Here is a 6000-nt window from a genome sequence, read left to right as displayed (position 1 = left end):
AGGCAGTGGTGTGACATCATTGGTCATCCTGACAGCTGAACAAAGCTCAGCAACTGGAAAGGGACTGATACTGCTAATGGACCTAGATTAGGATGGGTGTGCATTGTAACTGATGCCGGCACTACTAGAGCTATTCAGTTCGATGTGTGAGGTCAAAGAAGACTTGGGATGCTTGGGCTAAGTGGAGCAAAAGACTAACAACATCATGACATTACCAGTGTTATCGCTCTTTTGCTGTATATTTTGATTATTGTTTGTAAATCATCGTGTGTGTGTGGGGGGGGGGGGGGTGCGTGCGTGTGTGTGCGCATTCACTCATATCTGCATGCGTGTGCGCACTCAGACTGGTGATGCAGTAGTGGTGGCCTGATAAGAGGCAGATAGAGCTTTAATGGCTAATGGGTTCCACTAATGAGAAAACTGCCTGTGATTATGACAAATGTGGAGAGCAGTAGGCTAAGAAGCAATACACAGCAGACATCATTAGGCAGCTACAACTCAGAATTTTATTCAGCTTCAGTCAAAACCTTAAAAAAACAACAAAACAAAGTCATGATTTCTTATTTGTAACTTCCCACATTTTTATAGGTCTCATATTATTCAACTTTTTAACATACTAAAATAGTTCTCAAATGTGTAAAAGACATGTCTGTGACATGCATTCGTCAAAATTGACTTTGAGTCTAATGTTTTTGCTGTCCCTAAATCAGCCAAAAAACGCTTTGTTCAAAACAGTCAGTTTTAGGGGTGTGTCACTTTTATGTAAATAGCTACACCAGGTCACGCCTAGGCCATACCCTTCTTTCTCCAAGGGGCAGTTTTTTCGGTCATGGTAGCCATGTACTAATGTTGTGAATGGAAACGACTGGGAGCAGAAGAAAAGAAAAATACAGACATGTCTTTTACACATTTGACAACTATTTTAATATGTGGAAAAGAGGCATAACTTTTTTACCATAAGAAAAAGTAGCATAACGTTACTACAGAGACTATGTTGTAGTGTTAGTTTGTGATTCTTTAGGCAATGTTTTTTTTGCCGTAACCGGCAAATCTCCCGCGAACGTTATTTTGCCGTGAATGTCTCCGATTTGCCGTGCATGCTTGTAGACATTTACAAGCGGTTATGAATAACACAAATATGCACATTTAGGCCACTGCGCGGTCGCAACGTCCAAGCCGTCTCGTCGAGAACACTTAGCAGCTGGTTAGCATCACACAGTCCTGTCAACTAGGGGGCGAGTTGCCAGTCACGGCAAATTAACCACCGCGGATTGTATCTTGACAAAACAATACGCAACCGCTTCATATTATCCAACCACCATCTGCTTTATCATATCTGACCTCTTGTAACGAAACAACCTCCACGCGACAAATGTAGCTTCCACTTTAGGCACTAAAAAAACACTAGTAATATGGTAGAAGGTGCACATCTCCTATTAGAAAGGATAGGAATGAAGGCTAAATAAAATAATTTAAACTTTCATCTTTCCCGTTTGCAGTCGTGTCACACTGTTGGGACCGATCCATTATGTTTAAACGTGTTGCTAATCCAGCTCTGAACAAGATTTCACTACCAAAAGAGTCCTTTGAGAAATTATGTCGGTACACGTCCTTCAAAAATAAAAGTAATCCACTGTCTTCTCAAAGACTTGTGACGACGGAAGCAACCACTTTTTCCTGATCAATGTTCCCCCTCTCCACAGAGCATTTGTGAGCAGGGAGAGAAAAAGAAAGGCGCAGCCAGCCTCTGGAAATTTCAGTGGGCGTGACAAACCCTTACCAGAGGTGGTGCCACTAACCCGTGGGGGATGGGTCGTGTGCACTTCCGTGTCTTTTTGACGTCACTAAGTCACAGAAGTTTAATCTGCCCGTTTGAAGCACACATTTTAGAAAGAAGGAGAAAGCTAAAGAAGTCACGGATGGACTTTTTTCATACCTGGTTGGCTTGTAGATAGGCCGGGGATGCATATTTTTGATAGAAAACCCCACTACAGTGCATTTTCATACGATGGGACCTTTAAAATTTCTTGGAAGGACTCCTAGAGCCTATACATTTTTAATTCTTGAGAATATTTGTGACAGCTCAGCTGGTAAAACAAAATACAAGTAAAAACATATCGAAACTAGAACTGTGAACAACATATCAGTGGCCTAGTGGTAGAGTGTCCTCCCTGAGACTGGGAGGTTGTGGGTTCAATCCCTGGCCGGGTCACGCCAAAGACTATAAAAATGTCACCCATTGCCGCCCTGCTTCACACTCAGCATTAAAGGGTTGGAATTGGAGGGTTAGATCACCAAACGATACCTGAGGTGCTCACCGCTCCCTCAGGGGATGGGTCAGATGCGGAGAACGAATTTTGCTCCACTAAGGTGGGTGTGACAATCTTTAACTTTAACACTGGCCATGTTGGGTTACTGCCACGTTGGGGTACTGGCATATTGGAATCAGGATTTTTTCTTTAAATGACACAATTAACCTCTAACATACAGTTTATTTTTGCCGGGCCTGATGCGTTTGCAAAGATGAATGATTTTTGTGCCTCTTAAGACCCTCATCTGTGGTCCCTTCTCAAGGTTTCTTTATTATTCTCGAACTAAGATTTAGTTTTTTTTCTTGCCTGGTAGGAGGGTTTGGATCATGGGTTGTCGCTAATATTTCTCAATATTTGAAGTGCCTCTGAGAATCTTTTGTGAGTAAGGGCTATACATACAAATTAAATATACAAATAAAATGAACTTGCCTTAACTTTACTCTTGCATTTGCTTTGGGTTTAACAGCTTTCACAACTGGAAATTTTCAGGAACTGTTAAAAAAATCGATGGGAAGTAAATTCCAATAACAGGTAAGGACATCATCCGAGATTTGAGCCCTTTAAAATGTGAGGAAACTTGATATCTGAAACTGATGAAATCGAGCAAAAATTTTGATTTTGGCCTCCTTACCAAAACAAATTTGAATATCCCATTAAACACTAAAACGGCACCTTATTTGATGTGAGCCTCATCAGAGGTTCTGCTCTCTGGCTGTAATTTCGTATAAAGCACCAATAAAAATGAGCAAAGCCCCAAAAAACGCTGTGACTGCTTCCTTATGGTTGGGGTTGGCCAGTCGATCACTGCTTGGATCTTAGCGGGATCTGCTCTTAAGTGACCCTTCTCTACAATGAACCTCAGCAATTTCACTGACTTGAATGGAACTTACTCATGTAACGCTTCCTGCTCAGGTTTGGTACAGTTTGGAATTTGGGCATTCGGGACAAGGTTGATAGCGCAGTCATATGGACGATGTGGAGGCTGTTATGTCTGTTATCGGGTGTTCTTTGTCTCCCCCTATTGCAGAGTACTGGTGAGCGGTGCCCTGGCAACACACCTGTCACCTATCTGCAATCAGCAGCTATATAAGGGTGGCTGCAGCAGTGTGCTGCTGCCATAGGATTGTTTGCTTTCTCCCATGTGCCCATCAGCTGTCAGTGTTAAGTGCTCGTTATTGTCTAATTCATGTGCTAAGGTCTTTTTTTTGTCTTTCGCGTTTACCCCTGCTGCCATGAGTACATTATCTTTTGCATCTAGAACTTTGTCCTTTTGTGTTGAACTTTTAGGCCGACCTTTTGTCGAGTTGTTGGTGTGTTGTTCTTTTCCCTCACAGTGTGCGAGCGTCTTTTGTTCTTTCCACGTGTTTTGTGCGCCTTGTGTTTAATAAACGTTTTTGTCAATTTTTTGGGTCTGCTTTGGGATTCAGTTTACTTGGCATTTCTTCCCAGTTAGAACAAGATGGCACACCAGCAGCACCTTCCAACATGCCTGTTGGACTAGCGACTCCTGCACCCCTCTTGCGTGAGCCCTTCTTACTGCACCCGACCCGCTATGGGGGTGAACCTGGTTTGTGCTGTCAATTTATTCACCAGTGTTCATTAATATTCGACCAGCAACCATACACTTACGAACAAGACAAGTCGAAAGTCGCTTACATGTATTTGCTTACTGATAAGGCAGCTACATGGGCAATGGCAGTCAGCAATTCCAATCCCACGATACGTACCTCCTTTTTGACTTTCAAAGCAGAGCTTAAAAGAGTCTTTGATCACCCAGTCAGGGACAAGGAAGCAGGTAAACGTCTACCGGACTTTTGCCAGGGGAGACAATCGGTCGCCGATTATTCTATCACATTAAGAATTTTGGCAGCATAGAGCGGCTATGAGGAGGCCGCCCTGTGTGAAATTTTTCGCCGTGGACTTGGGCCCAGAGTTAAAGATGAACTTGCCCCCGTGACGACTTCTCCAGCTTGGAGGAACTAATCGCACTGGCCATCAGACTCGACAATTGTTTGCGGGAACAAGAGAGGGAGCGACACAGGGGAACGTGGTCCGTTTTGTTGACAGTCTGCTGCTCAGATTTAGTTATAACTGTTTTGATTTTTGTTATAACTGTTTAGATTTAGTCATAACTGCTGTAATTTCCTCAGCAAAGCTTGATGAGTGTAATAATGTGACGGAATGTTTGAAGATTCTTCCTTCCTTTTCCCACGTAATTAGCCATCTGTTTTGGGGGAGAAAATGTGTTAAAAAGGATTCCTTTGTAAAGTTGTGTTTGCTGCGGGGGTGCCGGGTTGTCTGGGGGCTACTGTGTTTCCGCCCGGGTGGCCATCTGTCGGTGTGCTAGGTTGTCTGACCTACTATATTTCCACATCAATCGGCCATCTGTCAATGTGTATAGAGTACTGTCTATCTTGGGACTTAGGGGCGGCACTGGAGAGGGGCGGGGCTTAAGGGCAGCAAAGGAGGAAGGGGAGGGTTTTTTTGGGGGCCGAGATGCTGAAAGTATAAGAACGACTACAAGTGGGAGGGGGGGGACACACACTCACAAGGGGAACTACAGCGTTTTGACTAACTTGTCTGTGTCCAGAAATTTCTGTAAAATAAATCCTTCGAAGGACCTGTTCACCGATCTCCAGTCTGTATTCAGAAATCAACATTCTCATTACCCGGAACAATAGGAAGAACACGCGGAAAACAAAAGGATCGTTTTCTAACAGATGGTGACTCCTGATGTTGGCTGCTGGTTGAAGGGTTTATCAACAGACAGAACTTCTGGCGTCAAATTAATTGTACAGTAAGAGGACACTAATCCTCGTAGTGAATTTCGGCCTGTTGTCAAGGGGGCTTCGTTTGGTGGAGGACCCAGTCGCAGGGAAGCAGGGCAAGGAGGCGAAGGTGAAGTGCAAAACATTCTGTCAAGTAGAGATGGGACGTTTGACACTGAGACTCCGGAGCATGTGTCAGCCGAGTGAGACAGACTGCTCGTGATCACGTGCTGATGACGTATGAGATACCGGAAATTACGTAACTGATTCAAACCTTTTGGCGCGGTGTCAGCTGTCAAAAGGAGACACCAAACAAACACTGCCTCCCCCGCGTCCAGTGCTTTACAGCCTTTTGAGAGAAAACTGACTTGAGAGAGCTTTAGGATGGAGAACTCCAATGCAAGAAAACAATCTCGTGTTTGGCAACACTTTGATGTTGTCACCCACAAAGGTAAGATTTTAATTATTTGGCATAATATTAAATGGTATATTATCAGCATTATCATCATCATTGTAGTGTTTTATTTACTATTGTACAGTTTTGCTAAATGGCTCACCGCAACATTTGCAATGATAAATGGTTACAGAAAATGAATTAATATTACTGTATCACTTTTAATAATGTTTAAACTTTAAAGCATTTAAAGGTCGCTGTGTTACCTACATTCAAAAATATCACAGCCTGCAGTATGTCCATAGTAACCATAATAATATCTTGATTGTTTCAGTATTGCATAACAATTTTTAATGTCATATTTATTCATTATTTAGGTTCAGTGCCTCATATGCTCACAGGAGTTGGTTTTTGGCAACAACACCTCCTCCATGTTGCGGCATCTGCGTGCCAAACACGAACAGGCAACAACTCCGCAGCAGAGCACTTCAGCTGAAGCTGATCCTGCTGGACCTTCTGGTATGGT

This window comes from Leptonotus elevatus, chromosome 9 (genome assembly GCF_054856555.1).
Source record: "Leptonotus elevatus isolate MCC_2025b chromosome 9, RoL_Lele_1.0, whole genome shotgun sequence".
In the NCBI taxonomy this organism is placed as follows: Eukaryota; Metazoa; Chordata; class Actinopteri; order Syngnathiformes; family Syngnathidae; genus Leptonotus; species Leptonotus elevatus.
The sequence above is the reverse complement of the archived record's forward strand: the minus strand, read 5'-3'. Positions refer to the sequence as shown.